This window comes from Ochlerotatus camptorhynchus, unplaced genomic scaffold, assembly GCF_037179485.1.
Source record: "Ochlerotatus camptorhynchus isolate MF236.1 unplaced genomic scaffold, CSIRO-AGI_Acam_v1.1 ptg000433l, whole genome shotgun sequence".
NCBI classification, from domain to species: domain Eukaryota; kingdom Metazoa; phylum Arthropoda; class Insecta; order Diptera; family Culicidae; genus Ochlerotatus; species Ochlerotatus camptorhynchus.
In genome coordinates, this window is record NW_027040919.1 from 1798740 (window position 1) to 1819901 (window position 21162).

At 38.8% G+C, this 21162-nt stretch overlaps 1 protein-coding gene across 3 annotated transcripts in view; it reads left to right on the forward strand.

Annotated features, from left to right (window-relative positions):
- The first annotated feature begins 600 nt into the window (after window positions 1–600).
- The window catches only part of Cad86C (Cadherin 86C), a 604661-nt gene continuing 584099 nt past the window's right edge, over window positions 601–21162 (forward strand). The window contains exon 1 of one of the 3 annotated variants that reach the window (XM_065234358.1): window positions 601–1888. The gene's annotated coding sequence lies outside the window, so the exon portion shown is untranslated. The remainder of the gene's footprint in view (window positions 1889–21162) is intronic. The other 2 variants (XM_065234356.1, XM_065234357.1) reach the window with 2 other exon arrangements.

The following is a 21162-nucleotide window of genomic DNA, read 5'->3' on the forward strand; positions in this document are numbered from 1 at the left end:
CTTTTCCTTCAGTTCCCATTCGTTCTAATCGAAATCAATTAATTTCGACACCTCGGTTCATAATTTAAAATGAAACGAAATCGATCTCTTTAAAAGAGTAAACAAACATGATTAACACCACTACAAAGCCAAACCGCCGCGCCATCGTGAGAGAGAGAATCCATCGCTCTCCAATAAATCGATCACCTGAAAGCTCTCTCTCTCTCACTGAAAGCTCCCTGCCTGCGATCGTTGATCCTCTCATATCGATCGTTGTCAACCCGTTTGTCTGCAGCAGCCTTCTTCGATTGGGATGTTGTTGAAAGCACGTTTCCCCCCAAGATCAAAACTTATTTTTCTTCCCTTCGCGTTCTCTCCGACTTATAGTCGCTCTCTAACGTTGCGATCGCGAGAGTTCGGCTTTGTTTTCGTTTTCGCCTTTCTCAGTTCAGCAACTTCTTGTGACTTCTCGGCGTTCGTCGCTTGCTGCGATTTGCATGCTTTTCACGCTTTTGGAGGCATGCAAGTCTCTTGATCTTGCTGGTCGTTGATCGTGCGCGGTTCTTGAGTGCAGAGCGCGAGAAGTTGTTACCGTTCCCCATTCGCTGTTGTGCCGGCAAACTGGTCGGACGTGATTTTGCCGTTCTGTTCCGTCATCGCGTGGTTGCGTTGCGTCATTTTGACATTCCGTTCAGCGCGCGCGGGGGTGTCTTATAAAAGTGCGTGATTAGAATACTTTCCCCGAAGGAGAAATTGTTTTGAAAGTGACGGAAGAGAGGAATTCCGGAGTGCCAAGAATCTTGTGTGTTTATGTGTGGGTGCGGAAAGGATATATTTTTAGCAGAAGAAATCAAGTTTTGCTCGTTGCTGGTACAAAGTGTGTTGGTTGAAGATAGAGGTGAATGAAAAAAAAATAATATTTTTAGTCTCGAGCGAAGCACCCACGCATCCCGAGAGAGAGAGTCAGCCCGGTGGAGGTTGAGTGCGTTCCTGCTCTCAAGATCGAAGCAATCCATGGATTACGAAACGAAACGACAACAACAAAAACGAAGAGTGCGTTGATTTTGTGCGGTGGGTATTGTGTGTGTGTGTATGACCAAGAATAATCGAAACGTGCGGTGTTTGAATTTGTGAGTCGTGCGTGACGCGATCCAGTTTAAAGGCTTCGTGGATAATCTTTCTCCAACTTGACAGAAGAGGGAAAATTGCACGCGGGATAACGTTTCCGCTGGGGGGCTGTAAGGCAAAAGGTATCATCGATTAACATGTGCCTTATGGTGGCAGTTCTAACCTGGATGCATTGTGGTTGTGTGCCAAAGGACCATTAAAGTCAGCATCGTTGCGGGAAGTAAGAAGCCTATGTCGGAGCAGCGTGTCTTATTCCTAGCGAGCTTAGAATTTACATTGTCGCACGACGACGACTAGCTGAGCTCGTTCCGTACACGTTTGCTCGTTCGTTTTGTTGGTTTTTGATGGCGTGGAAAATCGAAAAAGTCTGATTGAAACGAAGAGATTAGTAGAGAGCCAACGATGTGCTGGCGACGCGAATTGCCGCAAAGGTGTCAGTTCTAAATTGCGCGCGTGGTCTGAGGTCTGAAGTGTGAAGAAAGAACGTCGAATGTGAAGTGTACGACACGGAAAATAACAACAGAGAATACGAAAATAAAACGTGATTTTGGCGAAGCGCTCCTGCCAACGAAATCGACGGAAGAGATGTGGATTTTGTTTTAATCGGTCGTCGTGATTTGCTTGTTTGCTTGCCGGTCGGTGTTGTGCCTCGATGGTGCTGGTGATTCGAGGAATTTCGTTCGGAGGTGAACTGATTAGACAACGACGACGACGACGACGGAGCTAAACGAGGCAAAGGAATAGCACAAGAATCAAAGTAGGAAAAGGAAACCCCTCGGAGGTGAGTTTTAATTAGATTCTTATGCCATTTTATTGACGGTTTAAGCGATTTGTGTTTTTTGTTTGCTGTGAACCGATCGAGGAATTGTTAGGCTTTTTTTTTGGTCAGAAATTAAGAAGATTTATCGGAAACCTTTTATTAGGTTCTTTAAGACTTAAGACGGGGCGGTTTTGTATCCGAGGTGTTGGAAGAGCATGATCTCCGATTAGAGGGGTTCTTGGTTTTGTAGATGCGATCTTTTGTGTATTGCACACGTAAGGAAACTGCTGTTTGATCTTGGTGTTTAAAAGGTGTTTTTTTTTTCAAATTAAATCTCCTTCATTCTCTGGACATAGCAAACCATATGGGAATCAAATTCTTATTTGAATTTTACGAGTAAACGGGTCGAGACTGAGAAGCGATTTAAAAGATTCCTACTGCAAAGCCATGCGATTGTACTGTTATTCATTTCGATTTTATAAATAATAAAAATTCAATGATTTGCAGGCACTAATTGTAGGAAACTTTATTTTGAGAGCTAGTATGAAAGGTACCGTCAAGTACCATAAACTTGACGATGAATAGACCAGCGTTTTTTTTATTCTTTAGGCTTGCCTTATATAGATTGCATGAGTTGTGAAAACTTGGTCATACGATCTATAAAGCTTATGTAGCATTCATTTACTTAATTTGAATTTGAAACCTCGTTTGGATAATCAAAGTTGAACTACGTTTGAACTATAGGCGATGATACACTAGGATGCTTACTCCGGTTTGATTCGAGCCTAGCCAAAAATGGTACCGATTGATGAAGATAAAGAAGCCACGCAAATGTTTTGAGGTTTGTATGGAGATTTTAGAGACTATGGATTTTTTTTGAATTTCACAAGAATCGCTCTGCCTTTGGTTCTAGTTGTTAGAATGTTGTCAAAATTGAATATGCTTTTACTTTATAAACAAGCCTATCATTGTGTTGATGAAATCAGTGTTGTTTTCATGCACGTATTCATCTCTCAATTTACTCTATTTTGCGATTTTTACAATTTTATTTTATGTAATTGCTATAGCAAGCTGATCCAACAGTGCTGTGGTCGCGGGTAGCTTTTGACTACATAGCACTAAAACCAATTAAACATATTTTTACCTTCGATGCACCACGGCTTTCAGATTATGAAAAACGAAGTAAAATTTCCTCTGAGAAAAAATAAATCACCTGGAAAATCTTAGTGAGTGAGTGCTATAGTAGTAGGTAGTCGCGACTAATAAGCACTAAAACCAATAAAAACCAATACATTATCTATTGCACTGATTTGTGATATTTATATCCTGGTTTACATAGGGATGTTTTACAATTAATGTACGCTTAAGAAATGAGATCAAGCTTTAAGAATAAATTTTTTAAAACTTTTTTCTGGAACTCATTCTTTTCTTTTTATTTGGCAACATAAAATTCCCTGGGTTTCCCAGAACTTCAACGGAGGTTTAAAATATAATGTTTGTGGCAAAACAACGACAACGGCAATAACCGCCATTGTTGTTAAGACATGATAATTAGTTTTAAAGAAACAGATTTACAATAAAATCCATTATATGTTGAAGTTCCGTATTTCACGTAGAAGTTCAAGATATTGAAAATTTTCAAAATGCTATAATTATGGAAAACAAATGTTGATTTATTTCAAGCTTGCATTTCACTTTATGATCGATTAGACATGTTCAGTGGAGTCGAGGAAAAGTAGACCTTGCCCGTATACAAATGTCACGTTCGTTTTGTCCGCTGTAATTTTTTTCTCGGCTACTGATTTTGTAAAAAAACAACTTTAGTAAAAACCCCGCCAGGATCAGATTTCTAACAAAAGCTGGAACCACAACAGTAGATCAAGCGCTTAGGAGGGAACCATTCAAGCAAGCTTTACCACATCATGGAATCACTTATTACTCGTCACCATGCCTATTTGGATCAAAGAAATTGTACTGCGTTTGGAAGATGCATTTTGAAACACGAGAAGGCTCTATAGTTACAGATCATTCGGGTGAGACCCTTCCTTTTTATTTGTGTACATTATATTTCAATCAGTTTTTCCAATCTTCCAAAAATAAAACAATTACTATAATCGCATCGTCTGCTTCAGCGAATCCTGACCGATCTCCTACCCAACTATTCAACTCCGTAGCATCTATGGGAGCGTCGGTGAGTCGTTGGCCTCCCGTTAAGCAGATAGTACATAAACAATATCCTTCATTTCCCTATAACGGAGAAGATGGGTGTGGCCGGCAATAGCAATTGTCATGCTTTTCCTGTTATATACTTTAATTGGAGAGCTATTCACTCCCAAATAGTTTTCCTTAAGCCATCAGAATACGAAAGTTGAAGTAGATACATGACAGTTGCCAGTATGCAATCTACGAATGTACTCCATTACAAACGCAACGCAACGCAAATAAGACATGTTCAGTGAAGTCATTAATTCCACATGAATCATACGAACTTTACACAAGATTTAAGGAATGAAAGAAAATGCTAAGAATTTCAGTGAAGCTTAGTAAATAAGTTGCGGGAACAGAATGGAAGTTCTTAAAAAATCAAAATCTCAATGTGGAGAGAGTTTGAAAAAAAACTGTGGATACTTTTAAGAAGTTCCAAGTACCTCCAGGCATGGAAAATCATTTGCATTCATTTCATGCATTCATTTACATTGATTTGCCTCTAACTTTTTTCTTGAACAGTATTTCGCAAAATAATGGATAAAATTTTGTATGTTTTGTTATTCATTACAACTTTTGTTAACAAGTCAAATTCGTATCTCTTATGCATGACGAACCAGAGCGAACAGAAGCCACTACTGATTTTCAGTGAATGTATTTTACATTCACTGAAAAACAGTAACAAGTTCTGCCCGCTCTAGTTCGTGATGCATAAGAGATACAGATTTGAGATATGAGAAAAAGTTGTAGCTAATAACAAAATCTACAAAAGCTCTTTACATTATTGTGCGGAATGCTGTTGATGAAAAATTGAGAGGCAAATGAATGTAAATGAATGTATGAAATGAATGCAAATGATTTTCCAGCTTGAGTACCTCAAAAAACCTAGACCTAGAGATCTTTGGGGCAGTTCCCGTAACAGCAGAAAAGGTCAAACTTTTGGAGGAGTTTAAAATTCTACGAGCGTGAGAAGAGATAAATTCCAGGCAACTCCATGCTCAAGTAACAATTATGGTTTTATGAGGATTCTGTAGACCATGATTTATATTCATAGAATGTTTTAAACCCTCGATAAAAATTGCAATGTTACTTGGGTGTTCTTCAGTAAAAAATACTAGAACCCTTAAAATGTGCCGAGAATTTCAGAGATAGCATAGCGACATTCAGAGAAATTATGAAAACTTCTGAGATATTCTGAGATCTGGAGAGAGTTTGAGAAAAAACAGTGGAAACTTTTAAGAAGTTCCAAGTACCTCCAAAAACCTAAACCTAGAGATCTTTGGTGAATTTCAGGGATCTCAGGGGCAGTTCCCGTAACTGCAGAAAACGCCAGACTTTTGGAGGAATTTAAAATTCTATAAGCGTGAGATTAGATAAATTCAGGACAGTTCCATGTTCTTCAGAAAAAAATTACGAGAACCCTTAAGATGTGCCGAGAACTTCAGAGATGTATAGAGACCTTCAGAGAACTTCAGAGAAATTATGAAAACTTCTGAAATATTTCGAATTCTTCACAGAGGGACCTCTTCAGGAATGTTTAAAAATGTTCAGATGAGTTCCATTTATTTCAGAGCAGAACTAATATATTCTACCGTTGTGAGCAAAGGGCAATTCAAAAAATTTCAAGGAAACTGCAGAAAACTGACAGAAGTTTCGAGAAATTCAGGGAAATTTCTGAATCTTCAGCAAAGATCCGAGAGGATTTCCAGAACGTAAGAGATGTTATTATTAACATCAGGAAAATGTAAGGGTATTTCAAAATTGTTATATATTTATCATGGAAATTTCAAGAACTTAAAACATTTACGAAAATTTAACTAAGTTGATTTGAAAACTTCCAGGCAGTTTCATTTATTAAAAAAAAAATGCGATATCTTCAATTCCAGAGGTATTCATAGAAATTTTGAATCTTTTAGATAGTTTCATGATGCTCAGTGAAGTCGAGGATGATCAGATAGCTTCAGAGCAATCCAATTAAATTAAAGAAATTAGCAAAGACTTACAAAAAGTTCCGTGGAATTATGGGATATTTTTAGAATTCTATGAGTCATCCAAAAACTTTTTAAGCTTCAAGGAAATTTTAATTGTTAGGGGAACTTCAGAGATGCATAGAAAATAAGTAATTAAGACAAAGTTCCGTAAGTGTTATTAAGTTCACCAAACATTAGGAAAATTGAGGGTAATAAAAGGCAATTCAATTAACTTCAATAAAATTGCGGGCACTTATTTAAAAAAAAAATACAGAGCAATTCAAAACGTTAAGGAGGTTCAGAAATCTTTTGGACAAATTGATTAACATTAGAAAGTCTGTGCTAAGAATTTCAGTGAAGCTTAAATAATAAATAAGCTGCGGGAACACAAGGGAAGTTCTTAAAACATCTCTAAAATATGATGAACTGATGTGGTTGAATTAACTTAAAAAAATATGCAGGAACTTTTAAGAAGGTCTTGGAATTTCAGGAATATTCAGAGAATTTAACGAAATTCAGAGATGTGGAGAGAGTTTGAGAAAACGTGTGGATACTTATAAGAAGCTTCAAGTACCTCAGAAAAGCTAGACCTAGAGATCGTTGGTGAGCATCAGATATCTTAAGGGCAGTGATGCAAAATGTCATGACACTCACTCGACGCTCGCCAACGCATCAACCGACTATCGCTGACAGAACGTTTTGTCACGCAGTGAGAAGTAGAGCCATGGCAAACAACAATCACCAGTAATGGTCGCTGCTCACAGGCAAACTGCAACACTCGCTACTGATGATGAAAAGCTCAACGAAAAAAGTGAAGACTTCTGCAGTACGATGATGAGAAAAAGCGTAACGACAGAAGAAAATGAATACAATGCCTACGCATTCCAAGTTCATCTCGGCACGCGCGACTGTGTGAGTTACAAACAGATCTGGCGAAATTAAACGGAAACTGTTAGGCTCACTCACCAACACACTCACATAAGCAAGCAAAGTAGCAACTGCTTCAAAACGAGCATAGATGACCCAAGTAATATTGCAGGTTTTATCGAAGTTTTATAGCATTCTACAAGTCTAAGTCATGGTCTACAGAACCTTCATAAAACCAAAATTGTTACTTGGGGAGTGTCGTGATTGTTGGGAATGACCAGATCGGTGATGGATCATAACCGAAGAAGACATTCACCAGTTTCGGTTTACTTCTTTCGTCAACTTTCAATAATTTAAATTAATTTATCTCTTTCGTCAATTTTCATTAACTAAACAAAAGCGATATCTTCAAGAAATTTCAGAGGTCTTAAAATAAAATTTTGAAACTTTAAGATAGTTTCATGATGCTCAGTGAAGTCGAGTATGATCAGATAGCTTCAGAGTAATCCAATTAAATTAAGGAAATTTGCAAAAACTTACAAAAAGCTCCGTGAAATTAAAGGATATTTATTGAATTCTATGAATCATCCGGAAACTTCTTAAACGTCAGAGAATTTCAAATTTTAGGGGAACTTTAGAGATGCATAGGAAATTATTAATAAAAGGAAAAGTACCGTGAGTGTTTATGAAGTTTACCAAACTTAAGTTACCTGAGGAAAATTGAAAGCAATTCAATTAACTTTAGTAAAATTGCGGTTACATAATAAAAAACTAATAACTGAGAAATTCAGGGCAGTCAAAAGAACCAGATGGAAATTCAGAAATATTTTGGACAGTTTTAATAACATCGAGAAAGGCTAGAATATTGGGAACGTTGTGAATCAGTGTTGAAAATTTAAGGGCAGTTCCATGAACTTCAGAAAAATCTCGAGAACATCAGTAAAAAATTATGACCACTAACGTGTTTGTTTGTTTACGTTTATCTGCTACTTCCTTTTCTATCCATTCAAATCGACAGAGTTATCAAAATATATTTGCAAAAAAACGTTTTCACAACGCTCCAAACTTCTCGGCTGAGTGTGACTATTGTCGGCTGCCCAAGGGGTTGGTCACTCTGCACAGTGTATCTAAATTACAGATGGGCACACCTGGGCACTTTCATGGGCACCCATGCTTAGAAATGTTCATGATATTTAAAGTTACTGGCAACGCTGTACTATATCTGCGCACGCTCTGTGTATGTGTCAAAATGTTAATCATTGTTGTTGATGCAATCCAATTTTTGGTTTCCGGCGATTTTTTGCCATGCGCACATATTTTTAAAACATTATTTAAACACCGGGCAAGAGTCAACGCGGTATGCTTGCGGGATGAGCGAGGTCATCAAGGCGATGACCGCTGTCAAGTATACAACTGTAATCTGGGGGTGATACTGAAATTCTTCCGGATGGTTCTGGAGTCGCTACCGAAAGACTTCGACATCGGAAAACCTCCACTCCAGACGATTGAACTGTTCAAGGATCTGATGCTGAAGGCTTTGGTTGTTCGATCGAAGTTGGGAAGCTGATTGAAAAGATGACCATGAAGGGACTGCTACTGGTCATAATGCCGATTCGGAATGTGATTAGTGAGTTGGTTAGTGGGGAGTGCGAGACCCTGAAGGAGGAAGTGAAGGGAACGTTGAAGACGTTGGTAGATTGATTTGGGGCGGGGAGATTTGTGACGGAGGTGAGGTGAAGGTCAGCTCCTGAAAGTCGACATCGGTGAGTTGGTTGAAGGATAGGTATAGTTCTCGGACACGACGAAATAGAATATTTATAGGCTTGGCGGAGATGAAGTCCCAGCGAAGTGTAAAATGACCGGTGTTTTCTATGGTGCCCAGCGATTGGAGCAGTTCGGTAAGCATTTCAACATCGCGATGTTTGCAATAATCCTCGTAGAACTGATCCGAATGCAGCTTATAGAACTCTATGAGGTACGAATTGATAATGAAATCTGAGCCACACAGATGGTCTTAAGGGGATCGGTGTCCATACAAAGACCACGTAGTAGTTTTATCAGTGGTAGTTTACCATGTTTGATTCCGTAACACTTCACCACTTCGTTAAACTGCCAGCCGATATTCAGTTCCATGATTCGTTCCTCATCGATGAATTCGCCTTCGTTGATCACTCGGACCATTTTTGGAGGTATAATCTTCACCGGTGTTTGCTTTTCTACCATCGACAGCACCCCAGCTTTTACAGGTGTTCGCTGGCCGGCACTGCTTTTTGCCAGAGACATCATACTTCTCTCCATTTGTCTGATCGTTGGACTGTCTGACCGTGTGGACATATTAAACACAGTTAGAAAAAGTAGTGTAAATTTCTGTTCAATATGATGCACATAAATGGAGCGTAAAGTTCTGAGACATTTCATGCAATGTTGCAAATATTGTATACAAAAGCCCATCTTTGTAAACAACATTGTTTACAAGTTGCTCGGTTGCGTAAAATGCAATACAAGTTTACGTGGATGATTGTTTACATCACAAATAAAATTCAGAATTTTTATCTGTGAACCCCACCTCCCCCAAGAAAGTCTGATTTCGGGTGAAACATCCACTAGAACGTTGGTGACGCATCTTTGACTGAGTCGATGGATTTCGGGAGAAACTCCTCCCGGAAGCGTTCATCAGAATCTGAAGAGCATCTGGACCAGTTTACTCTGATGATGCACGCTCGCTTCGTCTACTTACCACCGTCACCTGTGGTTCATACGAGTCCTTATCATACGCCAATCCAGTAGAAGTTATTGTCCTGTCGGAAATTGGAAGTGCCTTCCCCGGAGAAAGTTCTTGCTGAGGCCGTTGCTTATTAGGTTCAGTGTAGTCCTTTTCCGAGATAATTTGGAAGCAACTAACCAAGAGTCAGGATCTGGGATAGGATTCCACTGCTTGTTGTTTGGTTTCTTCAAAACAAACCATGTGAACTGTCAAATTAGCCGGGTTGCCAAACATACTATTATACAAACAAAAAATCAGGCTAATGACACTCTCGGCACTGCCGGCACACTGAGAAAAAAAGTTGTCGCAAAATAAGTGTGTAGGGAGACCACCCTTGCGGCTGCCTCTTTTTCTTCCGCCGGGAACTAACCGGACATCGTAAACAATCGAGAAAAACCGGGAATTTTATTTGAACTCAAAATTCATTTTTTACATGTACGTAGGTACGTGAAATTTAAATATAAATATGTAAAAAATATAATTTGAACTTATATTTAAGTTTGGAATTCTTTAAGAGTATTCTTAAGTCGTTATCTCAAATATTTCACTAAGACTCTTGGATAATTCATTATTCTCGAAATTCTTAACTTTTTCTTAGTTCGGGATACCAAAGTTTAAGAGTTATATCTAAAAACTAGCAATGCCTTCGAGTTTTGATTGGTTTTCAAACCCAAGGTGGTGATAATGTTTTCAAATGATTAAAGTGAGAGTCTTAAGTAATTTCTAAGCCTTTAACACGTAATTTTTGTCAACTTTTGCCATCTCCGAATGTTGTTCTAGATCCGAATCTTCTGGAATGGTACTCATAATTCTAAGGAACTAATATTCTAAATTCTCTGTTAAATCTTCTCTTTGAAACCCTTTCGGAAATCATTTTAAATTCTTTCAAAATATCTATGAATTCTGGTAGAAATTTCCTTAAATTATCGTTAGTTTGAAATTCAGCAATGTTTTTTTCAGCTATATTCAGCATTAAATTCTATTGGAATTATCATCGATATACCACGGGAATTCTCTTTAGATTTTTTTATTGATTGAATGATTGATTAACATTGAAGAGATTTTCTAGGCCCTAAGTGATCCTTATGAAAAGTGTCAGAATTGTTGTCATATCATAAATAAGTTTATAATAGGATTGATCCAATTTGAATTCTCCTCCTGAATTCCTGAAAATCAGTCAGAGTTGCTTCAGAATTCTCTAGATTTTTGGTCATAATCGTAAAAAATTCTCTTCTGAACTACCTTGGGATTCACCTATAGTTTTCCCTTCAGTTTTCCTGAAATGCTTCTCATAATTATCTGCAACTTAATTGCCCATTTCTTCGGGATTGTCCTTTGAATTCATTCAGAATTATTCCTTGAGACTCTGTAGTCGAGAGAGAGAGAGATAGAGATTTGCAGAGGACTGAAATTCTCCCCAAAAATCATCTGGCATTCTGATCCAAATTCTTTAGACATTTCTTCAGAAGTTAAGTTATTTAAATCTTTAAGTTTAATTTTAGTCCAAAAGTCATGTTTTTTTTTTTGTTATTTGAGGTCTTAAATATTTTTTTTGTATAAAATGAGAATTTTAAATTCTGAAATTTTGACATGTTTAGTAATGTGAGCCTCAACATCTAGAAAATTGTATCTTGTAATTTTCAAAAAAACTCGTTGTTCGGGATCTCAAAAGTCCTATACGCAATTGGATTTCAGAAGAGTTCTATTTTTGTTTTCTAATAATAAGAATGTCTCAGTTTATTCTATCACTGTACAACATTCGGCCCAATTGCCTACAAATGCCTCTGTAGTGGCCAAAATACGAAGCTCTGCGACAGTAAAAACATTTAAAATTCTGGGCTAAAAAATCTATCTAAACTTTGAAAAATCATTTGACAATCTAATGCAATCTTGGAGATTAACGCATTTTCCACATTCTGAAATTTTTTTCAATTGGAGGTGTTTTCCGGTTTGCTGCCTTTAAAAAATGATGTAACTTTTTTTCAGCGACATCTATTGCTAAAATCAACCATCCCAAGTAACATTTTAAGTTTTACGAAGTAATACAAACCTACTATAAAACAACATTCATTAAACCCTGGTCAAGGCTACTTTGCCATTGATGCATCCACCAAAACCTCATTAAGACTAGAATCTGAGCAGTCTCAAAACTTTTTGAACTATTGGTGCTAGATTATTTAAAACACATGCTATCTACACCGATCTTTCTGCTGCTTTTGATAAAATCAATCACGAGATTGCAGTGGCCAAACTAGAGCGACTTGGTTTTCACGGTTCCCTTCTTGATTGGCTTCGTTCATACCTCACCGGTCGACGTATGTCAGTGAAGATTGGAGATCATTTTTCTCAACCGTTCGCTGTTTCTTCTGGTGACCTCAAGGCAGTCATCTGGGACCGTTTATATTTTTATTGTATCTGAATGACGTTCACTTTTCGATCCGTTGCCTGAAGCTACTATCCTTTGTCATCAAAGATCGAAGTTATGCATTGTTTCTTCAGCAGCAGCTGGACGCTTTTGCTGTTTGGTGTGACAAAATCAGGATGGTATTAAATGCTTGTAAATGTGCCATTATAACGTTTTCCAGGAAAAAAATCACCTTTCTGTTATGCTTACAGCCTGCAGGAGCAAATATTAGACCGTGAATCTACCATTAAAGACTTAGACGTTCTACTTGATTCACAACTCACCTTAAAGGACCATGTGGCTTATGTTTCCGCTAAGGCCTCTTCTCAACTTGGTTTCATTTTTCGTTTCGCCAAAGACTTTAGGGACATTTTCTGTTTAAAAACACTCTGTTGTTCGCTAGTCATTAGAGTATTGGTCCGTAGTATGGACTCCTTTGTACAGCAACGGGGTGAATCGTATTGAGGCCATTCAGCGAAGATTTGTACGTTTCGCCCTTCGTTGGCTACCCTGGAGTGATCCTTTCAATCTCCCTAGTTATGAAAGTTGTTGTAATTTGATGTCCCTACAATTACTTCGTTTTAGGTTTAAGAATCTGTTTTATAATGTACTTTAACTTCCTGACGGTTTATGTTTTCTGTATGTTAATTATGTTATCATTAATATCTTTTTATATGTTTACGACTTAGTTCAAGCAAATGTAGGATTCCATTTTATCTGTTGGCACTGAAATGATGAGGTTTTGCGCCCACTAGTGTGCGCCGTAAAAATAAATAAATAAATAAATAAAAAAAAATCTGTCTAGTTGGCCCATCCTGGAGAATGTTCGGAAGGGTATATTTCCGAAGCTCTTCTAGATTGATTTACTGCAAAAAGGGTGTATGACGAACGTATTGAGATCCATTTGAAGCCCGTTTGTAAGCTGCAATAAAAGCTATTTGGCAGCAATTAAAACCTTTTTCAATCCATTTTCCCTAGCCGCTTGCTGAATCCATTAGAAACATGATCAACCAAGATAGAAAATGAATCATAAATACTATCGAATCTTAACAAAATAATTGTAATATAAACTGATCATATAAAAATCCCATTGAATTTCCAAAATTATTAAAATTGTTCTCGTCCTAGTTGTAGGTGTCATATTAAATCTTATGTGAAAAGGTTTGAAAACATCGACAAAAAATAAATCGATCTCACTAATTATTTTTAATTGAGAAAAAAAAAAATTTCTTCAACTCATCCGAGATATTTTTATGATTATCGTATTTCAAATATCTGCTCATTGCTAAATTGACCAAAATAAAATTATATCCAAAGAAATACACATTGGAAACGAAAATTGTAAATATCAAACAAAATAATTGTAATATGGCGATGGCTTAAAAGCTAGTTTTCATGGGCCATTTGTGAAAATGTTGTTTTACTTTAATGAAATCCCTAACAAATTCATAAGGTTTTAAAATAGCATTTATGAAGAAAACTTGCTGACTGAATTGTATTTATCTAAAGCCATTTTGCTTGATCCTAACCCGTTCAGAATTATGGCAGCATTTATAGAGGCAAAGTTGCCTGCAAAAGGTTAAAAGTCAAAGTTTGTTTATCTTTCGATAGTTGCGTTGTGCAGTCATAGATCGAGGTTTTACTCCAGCGTTCTTCTAGGCGATTTTGTCCCGCTGGATTGGAAGCAGTTACTCAGTAAGTGAGCGGTACTGTTTTGCACCATTTTGCATATAAAATGGAACAGCTGGAGGCTCAATCGTTCCCGTAAAAGATCCCCTTATTCCGGATGGTTCCCGACGTGCACCATCAAACGATGCAGTTTAAATTAAGTACGCTTGACCATTCGCTGAATCAAACCTCTGCTATGAATCGGAAACCAGCCAATCTTTACTTACTGACAGTTTCAGTGGTTTTCTGTTGGTACAAATGCAAATTATTTCGTTCGTCCGATCTGGAGAAGGCTGGTCTGTTTTAAGACTGTTTCATACCTTTATGACGGTCAACACCGGTCAGAACGTAATGCAAACGCCAGATGCTCAGCCGTTGCTGAAATTGACTTCCCTTTGGTCGCTAACATCGCTTGTATTTTTCAACCTATTTCGTCTGCCCATCGAGATTTCCTTTTGCTTTTATTCACTATAAGGATCCAACTTCTAAGTTCAATTTGAAAACAGAGTAACTTGGGATTTTATAAAACACTTTAACAAGTCTAAACAACTACAAAATATGCTTTTTGCTCTCATTTAAAACCGAATAGTTTTATGGTTGCCTTAATAATGACAAAACAACTTTATAGAGTATTTTTTCAAGGCATTAATAAACAATTGGGTTGTTTAACTTCGAAAAATATACCAATTTTAATACATCATCTGATGGAGCTTCGATTTCTGAGCACAACGATATTTTTATCGATCCCGTAGACATTCATCTCGATTTTTAAATCAAGATTTAAATGTTTGATCATTGACACTAAATCTATTCGTTGACAGCTCGCTCCCATGCAAAGTCCCACCAAGGGGCGCTAAGATGGTGATTTTTGCTAATGTAATCGTACTTATTTAAAATAGTTCCAGTGTACAAAATTTGATGAAATGTTGGATTTCAATTCCATTTTTAATGCAGATAACGAATATGTTTTTACCTCAATACCCCTAAACAACCCAATTGCTAATGAAGTTTATGATTTATTTACACAACAGTTTTATGGAGGTATTGAAAGCTGCTTTAAATTTATTTATAGAACAAGACTGTTTTTAACTTTCTTGTCATTTAACTTTCTCGGTTTTTAAAACAGCAATAAGCTGAATTACTAATCAGGAATGTTTAACACTTTGAAATGCTGTATTTGAACTAAATGAATTGTTCATTTCCGTTATAAAACCATCATAAATCAGAGTGAATGCCAAGTAGCTGCTGAATTGTTACTTGGGATGCTTTATCAAATTTTGCTGTTTATATAAATCCGGAAAAACATATGTTGGGCACCCGGGAAAATCGATTCCATTTGATAAGCTTCATGTTGCCAGGCTTAAGCGATCGTTATTCGTAATGGTTTGTTGTGGTGCAAGGAGCTCGGTGACTTAACAGCGTCCGATTTTGCTTACTGAATTCAATCTCATTTTTTGGATCACTTCTATATTTTACTGCGCAAACTTGATTCTCTATGGATCAATTTCATTAGTCTAAATATGGTTATTGTTTTTTTCTTTTACATTCGGAATATGTTTATGGGTAATTCGTACAATTTCAATGCTCTATTATTTAGCAATCTAGCAGTACATTTTCTCAATTGTGTTGCTAAATTTTACATAAAATATGGACTATAGTGACATTTTTTTATGCATCCTTACCACTTTTTTAAGGATTTTTAGCGGAGTTTTATGGATCATTTGGGTGTTTTTAAGGAGAGTGTTTCTTTTTATTTATTGATCATTTATTCATTTATATATGCAAAAGTTTGTTTGCCGTTTTTTACTAGATGAGTTCATATTTTGGGAGGCTAATCAGGACCCAATTTGGAACCGTTTGAGCACAGTGGAGCAAACATATTAAATTTTTCAATCAGTCTAGTGCTCATGATAGATAATTTCTTCTAGTGACGGTGAGAGAACCAGTTTTGTCACTCTCGCATGACGGCCACGATATTTACCACCTCTGCACTTAAGCTGTTTTCCAGTTGGTGAATTATCACTTAAATTTGACAGATGGAAAATATTCAAATAAACCTGCTCATCGGACCAAATATTCAAATAAACCTGCAAGTCGGACCCATTTGCGTTTTTGTCAAAACTGAGATTTTCTTCCGTTGAAACTAATCACCCATAGATTCATTATACTGCATGAACTCAACAAATTTGTTCTGGAAAAGTTTAGAAAAACAGTCACAAGAAGCAATGGTACGAAACATACTTAAAACTAGTTTTTCCGGGTTTGCTGATTCGTGCTTTGGGATGAACTTGCTATAAGCGGCAGTGCTCTTGTACCTGACTTATTTTGGACAGACCAGGAATCAATTTTGAGAAACACAAAAATCGGATGATTAAGAAAACAGGAATTTTCGAACATTATAATTTATTTTCGAAGTGTCAGTTTAAGTTAAAATTCACCTAATGGAACACACCATTAGCAGTTTATGGTCTTCGAACTCGAAACTCACTGAGGCTAGGCTCCAAATGAAATCAAAGCCAATTTAGGTCAGGTTTAAGATTTGCCACATAGGGTTAATGTCCATAATGTCAGTTTAAATGTCCTTAATATTGACATACATTTTAATGGACAGCATTTGTTTGACAATTTTCCATTGTAATTTGCATTGTCCAGATGACGCATTGTTCTAAGAAAATTGTAAGAGCAGGCGATTGATATCGATAGGCCCAACACTTATTTATTTATTCGTCGTCAATCAACGTAGGGAATTCGAACCACTAGAGCCATTTGCCCTATCCCGTATTGCCAAACAGAAACAGCAACAAATTCACACAAATTCTCCTGAATATATCCATCTCCCAACCAGTCAACCCACTCCGGCTTCGCCGGTTTTTTTTTTTTATCAGGAAGCCATAATTATAAATTACTTAACGATCGAAATGACTGCCCTCGTCTATCCAAACACCCACATATAGGTCAGTGAGCCAAGAACAACCGCGCATCTACGATACAGTCTTAGGTCAGGATAACACACATCCATCGGTTCGTAACCCATCAGCGGAAAAGTAATCCAGGTCGCGCCACAACACCCGACCAGCCAACCGACAACTATAGAACCAATTTAGATAAAAGCCCTAAAATTAAATCGTTTCTCGGACTGGACTGAACTTGTCGGTAGAGGTAGGAGCCTAAAACACGTCCATCGCATCCTTTCACACTCCACCCCTGCTTGGCTCCATCAAACCACGATGGCGATGATAATACGCTACTGTTGTGCGAGAACCCCCCGCCCCGCCCCAGTTAAGGTGGTGAGTGTTATGATTAATGATTCATCATCGTTCGCCAACCGCCAGCGAAGCGAGCCAGCAAGCGTGGGTGACCCCACCAGGAAGGGCTCTGGTCATTTCTATAATAATTATGAACCGTGAACCAGCTGGGCTTCTTGAATATGTTGTGGCATCTGTTGATTTGTAGGATCACGGTGATTCTTATCCACACCACCAGCCACCGTCTTGGAAGCCCATTAGTGCGGGGATAGCTCCGAGTAGGTTCCTTCTAGCTCAAGGTCCGGTAGATCGTAACCCGATTTTTGGTTTTGGATACACGATTCAAATAGATTCGGTGGTAGATAGCATGCTTTGGGTGGGAGCAAGTAAGTAAGTAGCGGCACACATCGCAGTTGAACTTGGTCGCTTCCGGCTCGCGCTGATGGCGGTCGCTGATTCGTGCGAGGGTGGTGCTTTCCACTATCAAATCGGTACTGGCTATTAAAAGCTATTAAGAATTGAGAGCGGCATTTGGTTTGCTTTGCTTTGCTTTCTACACTGGGATTGAGATATGAATTACAAAGGATACCGATGTGGGTACGGAGTGTGTTACTTTCCTTGTTGAATTCTAGGTTCCGTCCTTGATTTGTTCGTTATCGGTTCTCATCATCCTCGTAAATTTTAACTATTTAATTTGAACAGCAATTTGGTTGGATTATATTGTCATAGGCAATGATGCTACTGATAATTCATATTGCACCGCTTTAATTGACGTAGAAGATTGCCACTAAAGTGATATTGAAAGGTCCACCTGCACAACTGGCTTTGCGTTCAATTAATTAATCTCGAGGTCGGCTGAGCAGAATCAAAATGCTTTGAATTATCAATTGCTTTATGTCAACAAACGAAGTTGTTTGAGCGTTGATCTATGTGCGTTAGTGTATATGGAAGATCAAAACCCCTGGCTCCCCATAGCTCTTTCGATTCGTATTGAGGTCCCCAGTGCTAAGTGCCTCGTTCCACTAGTAAGCTGGACGCCGTCTATTATTTGGCTCCAGTTTCTTCCGCATGGTCTTGTCACATGCTCTTACTAACGTTTCTGTCAGCCCGTCCACGTTCCGATCCGCGGGGCTCCTGTCCACTCGGAGTGGTTCAACGAAAAGATCCTTGTCGAAAGTCTTCGTCTGCCACTTCCGGGCGCAAGCTCTCGTCCTCCGTACTGCCACGGTATTCCGTTGGCGATGTCAGATCGCCTGATGGTTTCTGAGGGTATATCCTTGGGTATATCCTTCACACACTCTCCAATTCATGTTTGCCACCAGCGATGGACTGCAGAAAGTTACGTCGATGACGGATTCCCAGTCATCTATGCGAAAAGTGCTGCTGGTGCCTTTATTGGCCAGCATAACTTCCAGTTTTGCCAGAGCTTCCAGCAGACTGCCCAATTTTTGTAATGTTCTGGATGGATGGTTCTCCCAGAAGCTGGTCCAATTCGTGGTTCATTCGCCTCCTCCACGTTCCGTTATCCATCTGCACTTCACCGTAGATGGTACACAACACCTTCCGTTCGAAAACACCAAAGGCGCGTTGGTCCTCCACGAGCATAGTCCAGGTCTCGTGGCCGTAGAGGACCACCGGTCTAATCAGCGACTTGTAGGTAGTCAACTTCGTGCGGCGGCGAATTTTATTCGACCGGAGCGTCCTCCGGAGTCCAAAGTAGGCACGATTCCCTGCCATAATGTGTCTTTGAATTTCTCTGCTGGTATCATTATCGGCGGTCACCAGTGAGCCCAATTACACGAACTCATTGACCACCTCGATTTCGTCACCGTCAATCTGAACTCGGGGTGGGAGGCTAACATTGTCTTCCTTTCATGTATTTTGTCTTTGATGCGTTGATGGCAAGTCCAATCCGCCTAGCTTCAGCCTTCAGTCTGATGTGCGTTTCCGCCATCATCTCAAAGTTCCGTGCCATAATGTCAATGTCATCGGCGAAGCCAAGGAGCTGTTGAACGCGATGTTGAACAGCAGACACGAAAGTCCATCACCTTGCCGTAACCCCCTTCGAGGTTCAAAGGGACTCGAGAGTGTCTCCGATACTCGAACAACGCACATCACTCGATCCATCGTCGCCTTGACCAATCGACTATCTGCCACCCAGTTACCGTTATTGGGAAGGATTCGATACGGTTCCGCAATGATTGCATGCTATTTGGGTTACCTCTGTTACTGTTGCCCTGCTATCGCCTTTTTGGAATTTGAAGCCTTCCGTCGTATGGTCGTTTCCGTTCTCTTCTTTTGCAGAGCATTCACATCGGTAATGTATAATGTGACCGTTCTCTTTGCATTTCCTGCACAGATCAGATCTGCCAGGGCCACTGCAGTTCCTCGTGTGGTGACCGATTCCCATGCTTTTGAAGCATCGCTCTAGTTGCTTGGTAACCGGAGGAGTGGCTCTCAGCGAGCACACTGATCACCCAACCTTGACGTTGTCCGTCTCCAACAGCTTGTTCGCTGCAAATGTCGAAAGCCGTATCACCGCCGTTTGCATGCCGCCGTACGCCTTCCTCATCCGGATTGACATCGGGACATCTCCCAGATTGCAGTGCACTCTCAACGCACATCTCAGCTCCTCTTCTGTTGTGATCTCGTGATCACTGTCTCCTGGGATTACGCTTGCCCCTTCACAAAGAGACTTTTCGATGAGCTCCTTGAAGGCATCAACTCAAAGAACATCTCGCATTTCTGGGTGCGCCTGGCTTTCACCATGTTCTCTCATAGTTGCTTCAACTCCGGATCCTCTCGAAGCTTCCGGAGGAGTGCTGCCCCTTCACAAAGAGACTTTTCGATGAGCTCCTTGAAGGCATCAACTCAAAGAACATCTCGCATTTCTGGGTGCGCCTGGCTTTCACCATGTTCTCTCATAGTTGCTTCAACTCCGGATCCTCTCGAAGCTTCCGGAGGAGTGCTGCGTACGTCGCTTTGTCTTTTGCTTCGACGATATGAGCATCGCCCTTACTTCGTTCCCGACGAGTCCTGGGTATCTCCTTCCCAAGTAACAATTAAAGCTGAACAGTAAGAACAGAAGCTTATTATTGGTTGATTTAAGGTGCTCAAAGCTGATTAACAGCAGGCTGAATATATAGTTGATTAGTAGTATGTGAAGCTGATTGTATCCCCATAATTCAACCTCAATAAGTTAACTGATCTAAAGATTGAACAAGCCTTATTTAAGCTTAACATTACTCCACACATCAGCAATGCACTACAAATATTTTGATAGCCTGATTTGCTAAATGTAGACAGTGTCACTCGTTGCATTTCCGGCATTTTAGTTCTTCTAAATTCACTGCCTACCTTTCTAATCTCAAGCAGCGGCAGCAGTAGGGACAAGGTAGAGGAGCTAGCTTTTTAGGAATAGCTCCAGGTAGAAGTGGACTGCGACGACGTCGAAAGCATTAACATTTGTATTTATGTGTTTTGACTGCTATATTGCACTGAATTTTCAGTCAGAATTCCAAAAATATAACTCAATTATTGAAGGGAATGATTTACTGTCACCAGTTGTTGTTTACAATTCTGCATTGCTGTTGCTGTTATTCAACTTAAATTTGACGTGTTTCAAGTTAATGATCATACCTTTTGCCACACATATGCTTAACTGGTCCAGTAGGTATGATTGATGCCTGTGAATCAGCGACTGCCAGTTCGAATCCCGAAATACAAAGGTAATTTTTAGACTTATAATAACAATATAAATATGTAAATCCTATTAGTTAGTCAGCACCTTGTTGCAGTCCCATAAAAATATATAAGATATGCAGCGGTCTTCAATTTTTCTTTTTTCTAAATAAAACTAGAAGGCTGAACAAAGGTTGGAAAAGACTGTTATTTAATGCCTTAAAAAGTTTAAATTTATATAACTGTTATGATTTTGGCTGATTAAAATCACCAGATTTAGATGTTTAAATGCTGAAGAAAGGTAAACGTGGTCTATGTAAAACAATTATTTAAACTAAGGCTGAATTAAAATCGATTAAACAACACTTGATAAGCATCAAATTGTTACCTGGGTTCTTCTGTTCTTCTTTCTTCTTCACTTCTTTCCTTCCGGTTTTTTTTTCTACTTCTCCTTCGACTTCTCGACGGTACACCATCCTTCCTCTTAGTTG